Source organism: Sinocyclocheilus rhinocerous, unplaced genomic scaffold (genome assembly GCF_001515625.1).
Source record: "Sinocyclocheilus rhinocerous isolate Xijiao unplaced genomic scaffold, SAMN03320098_v1.1 scaffold907, whole genome shotgun sequence".
Taxonomy (NCBI): Eukaryota; Metazoa; Chordata; class Actinopteri; order Cypriniformes; family Cyprinidae; genus Sinocyclocheilus; species Sinocyclocheilus rhinocerous.
In genome coordinates this window covers 202,161-208,438 of record NW_015662569.1, presented here as the reverse complement: position 1 = coordinate 208,438, position 6,278 = coordinate 202,161, and the positions used below count along the sequence as shown (strand labels likewise).

General features: G+C 39.8%; 1 long non-coding RNA gene across 1 annotated transcript in view; it reads left to right on the top strand.

Annotated features, from left to right (window-relative positions):
• LOC107728070 (uncharacterized) overlaps positions 1-4,204 on the top strand; it is a 22,936-nt gene extending 18,732 nt beyond the window's left edge. The window contains exon 3 of the long non-coding RNA XR_001638430.1: positions 4,054-4,204. This is a non-coding gene — a long non-coding RNA (uncharacterized LOC107728070). The remainder of the gene's footprint in view (positions 1-4,053) is intronic.
• The last annotated feature ends 2,074 nt before the right edge of the window (positions 4,205-6,278 follow it).

The window sequence follows — 6,278 nt, the reverse complement described above, 5'->3', positions numbered from 1 at the left end:
GAACTGTTCTGGAACAGTGTTGTAAATACAACTTAACCACTGATTTCTAGGCGTGTCCTCTTTTGGAAGACCAAACAAAGTAGTTTGGCTTTCGCAAACAAAACACACAGCGTCTCCACGATATGGCGGTGGCAACAATACTACAGCGAGAATAAAAGTTACGCCTAATTTCTTTGCGTATACTTTTGGGCGGTGTTATGCAAATCTTCCCACACAGTGATGTAGACATGTGGGGGCGTGTTTAAACGAGGTGTTTTAGGAAGATGTAGCTGAGCGTTCACTTTTATAAAGAATATCTCTTTGGGTTTAAGACTTTAATCTTTGCGACTTTACGGATCTTCTGTATGCACGAACAGCTTTTAACACTCCAAAGACAAAGGAAAACATGAAATTGCATCATATGACCCCTTTAAAATATGCTTCACACTAGGAAAAATAGTGTTCTTGTTTAAACACTGGCATTCTTCTGTGGCATCACAAAACCCCCCTTTTGGTACCTTTATTTTTTAGAGTGCAAGATGAACATGCTAAAACAGATACTGCATGTGATATTCAAATGAAAGTCCATTTTCCCAATTGCTGTAATTGTTGGGACTGCAGTGGATAATGATGTAAACTAGAGCAGAAAGCACTTGCCATAAAGCAGCAGATTTGAATACCCTAATTACTGTACTGCCATTTTCAGCACAAGCACCATAATCAGGCCACAGCAGGACAGACATCCAAATGTGTGCTTAAAATCGAGAGGCTGAATGGCTGGAATAATGGGCATGCCATTATCTCAATATAAACACGAGGCGAGCAACCAAAACAAATGAGCTTTGAGTGCTTTCCTATTCATCTGTTCTTCACAGAGTATCAGGATAAGCCCTCAGGAGCCCGATAAATTCGTGTATCCATTCTGCTTAAGATAGTAGTAGTGATTCAGCTTTCTAAAGACAAAACGCCAGCCGAGAGAGTTGCTACATGTCTGTCTTTACATACGCCCTCATTTATAGTAATATATTTGTACGGCAGCGAGTGAGTGTGTGCATATATACGTGCGTGTGCCGTCTCCCATCACAGTGGTGTGGACATGTAGATGCCTGTTTTCAAATGCTCCACAGGCCTGATGTTGTTGAGATAATCTGCTGAAAACTGATCCTCTCCACACTATCGCCTGCAGAGGAACGTGTGGGCACATCAGCCCCCAACATCAGGAGCCTTGTCTGTCGCTACAGCAACCGCAAAAAGCCTTCCATTACCGCTACAGCATTCGCAAGAGTTTCTGCCAGACGCCGCTTCTGATAACAAGACGGCAAAATGTGTACAATGCACTCTCTCAATCAGATGTGTCCATCTGTGCAAAAGAATGTTTACACGGACGGTCTGAAACAACAAGACTTGTCATGCATTAGTGAAATACCAAAAAGTGGCTGAGGGTTTGAGAAAAAAACATGTGATGTTTATACTGTATCTTGTAATCACTCTACCGTGATAGATTGTTCTTTGAGCTGTGTGAGGTGGTGGTATTGAGGGAAGCCTGTCTCTTTAAGAGCCAGTCCTTGAGCAGGTTGGCTTGTTGAGTGGGGAGGTGTAACCTTGTCTGCTTCTACAAACAAGCATTTCTATCAACAAAACGTGTCTCACCAGCGGGCTGATCTTGAGGGTGTGCATATATACGAGACTGAATAGTGAAGTCGTGCTCGATTTTCTTTTACGTTACTTCCTAATGGTGTATGTGTGATATGTGAGTCCCACTTTATTAGTTTGCAACACTCTGCTGGAGGGGCCACCAACAGCTCAGGTGTGTCACGTCTATTTGTCAGTAAGTGTGTTTATCTTTTTTTTCATCGTTAAGTAGAGTTCAATTGTTCTGTAGCATTTCAAATAACGCCATTTCAAAGAGCTTGGTTGTGCAGCACCTTCTGAACTCTGTAACTTTAAAAAAAATGAGTATCTTGTTGTAATTTAAGGAGGCATTTCTGTAAAAGGCTATACCAGATTTTCAGAAATACACTCTGGTCAAACTCAGGCTCCTAAACTTGTGAATTAAAATCGGACTATTTACACAACAGCAGGAAAGTGTTTGTGTTCGCACATCATTTGAGATTGAAATGGTGTGGGAATACAGATTTACTGTTATTCTGAGGTAGATTCTGGTTAAAGGAACCACGTGCCAATTAAGTTTCCATGGAAGCTTCCTGGTAAATAATGGACTTTTAAGTACATATGCTCAGATTTTTGTACATTACTTACTGTAAGTGTATTTTGTGCTCCAGTGTACATCCAAGTTCTGAAGTCTGTCACTAATTCTTTATTGCTTATAGCCTTTTTAGAGAAGTGTCCCGTACAGTATAGGCACAAAATATGAAAGCGTGTACATTCAAATTTTCTAAAATGTGCTTTATTAATATACAGCATCTGAGAAGTTTTCCTCAGAGTAAATATGTTTTCCTAGGAGGAAAAGACTGGCAAAATGAATTCTTACTCTAATTTCTGATTTGATGAGCCACAATATAAAATGCTGTTGCGCTGTGAGTGCACTTTTTAGATAATATAAGTTACTATGTTATTATTTCCATTAAAAACACTAAGGAAGAAATTCTGAAGAATCTTTATGCTGCTTCTTCCCACTCAATGACCATTTATAGTGTCAAGCTCCAGAATGATACCATAAAACATCAGATCGTGCCCTTCACTACAGCTCTCAAGTCTCATTCTCCATGTATTCCCAATAGTATCCCATTAAGTTGAACTGCTATGTTGTGTCCGGTTACAAAACACACAAGAACAATTGTTTTTTTGGGATCAGTGATGTTGAATCATTGAGACTACTGTAACATGCTATTCTCAGCTTTCCCTACAAAGCTTTTCCCAAATTCATTCCCATTGCAAAAGCACTCCATTAATGAATCATTTCGCAATCTGGCCGGTTTTGTAGTCTAAAATGTAAGTTTTGTTGGAGTGGAAGTGAATAATGAATTGAACGTCAGTCAGTTCCTCACAAATCTGCCTTTTTGACTGTAATATTGCATACAGCTTTTGATACTTTTTTTTTAAATCATGATGATTAATTTTTTGTAATGCTTGGAGCTTGACAAAGCTACTAACAGATTCTTTATAATTCCTTTTTCGGTATTCCATGGAAGCAGGAAAAGTCAAGAGTGTGAGTAAATAATGACAGAATTATCATTTTAACACATTTCTGGTACCGCTATCTTAAAAGTAGTTTTAAATTTTGCATCATGCCAAAGAACACCCTTTACCTTAATCACTGTAACACACAGCCTCATGTGGCTTATTGCTTTAACATCAATTAGAAAGAGAAAACTACTTATCAGAGGAACACAGCCGTCACACCTCAGTTGTTGTCAGACACCTTTGTGTATTTAGTAGATGTTATTAGACGCTTTAATAACAGCTCCACCAGAAAAAAAGAAGAAAAAAAACGCATTTAATCATCAAAATGAATAAAAAGCATGATACAAACACTGAATATTATGCAAACAAATATTGTGTATAGGACTTTCTTCTTTCAGACGAATAAAATCGGAGTTATATTAAAAAGTGTCCTGGCTCTTCCGAGCTTTATAATGGCAGTGAATGGTGGTCAAGGTTTTGAAGCCCAAAATAAAGTGTATCCATCCATCATAAAAAGTACTCCACACGGCTCCGGGGGGTTAATAAAGGCTTCTCCAAAATGTTCTTTTTATGAGAAGATAATAATTCATACCTGAATCATTTTGCTTTTTTGCTTCATGTTAAGAGTGAAAGGGCCTTCAGTTGTAGGACTGTAGGCTATTTTAACTATATCTGTTATAATGAATCGCTGGATGATTCATTGAATTTTGATGTTTTGTGAAAGATGGACCATAAAAAAATGAAGACCATTTCCTTGGATAATTGCCAATGTGTCTAATGGCATAAAAGGCTTCTGACTGTATTTTTCACATCTGATGTGACATATTAATTAAACACGGCTGGAAATAGCACCTTCGACAATCACAGAGTGAGTGCTCGAGAAATAAAGTAATGTTCAGATATAGCTCACTTGCTTGCTTTCACTGCCAGGTGTCTGCGCATGAGACCAGCCAGAATGCAAAAGTGATCATTGACATGGCATCCCCACAAGGACTGTAGATGGAGGCTTCCTATTGTGAAATGCTACAGAGCCTCCTATCATGGAAATGGACCTCTTCTCGGTTTTCCCGTTCAAAGCTTTTCCTCATATTCATTTCCATTAGTGGTTGCAAGAGTGCTCCATGAATCTATGGGAAGCAATAAAAAAGATGCATCTTGCAATTTTGTCATCTAGATGTGTGATTTTTGACTTCACTGAGGTCATTTGCAAAGCAGATATTACAAAATATCTCAATGATCCATTGCTTGTTATGATTCAGATTTTTAAGAATCCTCCTTTTAGTACAATATATTGCTGTTTGTGCGTGTAAACGATCTGAAAAGTTATGTCCATGGCAAAGGAAGTTCATCTCTCTAGTAGAAAACACTTGCCTTGACTTCTTGAAGGGATACAGCTACGGACAGATTGTCCTACTGGGCATGCACACATCAATATTGTGATTTACTGTATTTGCATTATTGTAAGGTTAAGTTTAGGGTCGGGGTAGGTGTAGACATAAATAAAACACAATCTAATTGGTAGCAAATGTAATTTTATTGTTATCTCATGGCAATTCGTACATTATTTTACCAGGTGGCTAATTCGTACGACCTCTACGAATTTGCCACCTCGTAAAATAAAAAACGTATTTTATGACGTGGCAAATTCGTAGGAATTCATACAAAGGACCACCCCTGACCCCGCCCCTAAACGTACCCCTCACAGAAATCATACACAGGCCCTGTCCCAAATCACACCCTAAACCCTTGCGGTCTTCCTCGGAGTCCACGCTTTCGTGACGTAATGCCGCTTTGACTGTCGGGTAGAAATCTACTGTGGAGCTTGCCTCAGTGCGGGCTCGGCAGAAGTGCACATCGAGGGTGCATAGCGGCCGCAAATGGGGCGCTTCCGAGCACCCTTCTGAAAGCTAAAATGACGAATAGGACACCCTACTGTCTTGAGGACTTAAAGGACATGCAGATTGCCATTGTAAGACCGCAAGTGCACATGAAGTGTGCCATTTGGGACAGGGCCAAAATCGTACGAGTGAGGTCATACGGATTCGTAAGAATTAGCCACCTCGTAAAATACGTACGAATTAGTCGTGAGATAGCGTTGTTATTTCCGTGCCTTAGCTACACCATCATGTTACACATTTGCATAATGCCTGTCTATTGGCTGCTTTGGTCCACCTTCTAAGGACAGTTGGGTGAATGATTTTGTCATGACATGACAAGTAGACGTAAGTTTATACGGCATATAATACTGTTTTCAGCTGCACATGAAGTCTCAGGAGCTGAAACCTGATTATGGTAAGAGTTGCAACATTTCCGACACACATTTTAAGTGGCTGACCAATCACAACAGACTAGGCCAACAGACCAATCAGAGCAGACCGGGCTTTTCAGAAAGACAGGCTTTGGATGAAACGGTTAACGGTTTGACGGTAAACCTCGATAAAAAGTCCCGACAGTTAGTATTACCGTTTCATATTTCGCTGTCTCATGAAGCGTAGGTTTTGTTTTGTGTGCAAACATGATGGAAGGCACGGTGCAGAGAGAAAATATGAAATAAAGTATGTATGTATGAATGAATGAATAAGATGACTGCATAAGGGGGAACCGACTGTCTTCAAAAAAGTTTCCATGGCATTTGCTTTTCATTTTCTCTCCGTGTATCGCCTAATAATGCAGTGTTTATATGCGCAGCGATGCTTTGTTTATAGCGGTTACTGTGGAAACGGCTCTATTTCTGCTGTTCCATAAGTGCCACCTGCTGGCAGACAGTGGAATTACATTCTCATTCAGCCTGTCTGCCGTTTTGGTTCATGAAAGACAGGCTTTGGATGAAACGGTTAACGGTTTGACGGTAAACCCTCGATAAAAAGTCCCGACAGTTAGTATTACCGTTTCATATTTCGCTGTCTCATGAAGCGTAGGTTTTGTTTTGTGTGCAAACATGATGGAAGGCACGGTGCAGAGAGAAAATATGAAATAAAGTATGTATGTATGAATGAATGAATAAGATGACTGCATAAGGGGGAACCGACTGTCTTCAAAAAAGTTTCCATGGCATTTGCTTTTCATTTTCTCTCCGTGTATTGCCTAATAATGCAGTTTATATGTGCAGCAATGCTTTGTTTATAGCGGTTACTGTGGAAACGGCTCTATTTCTG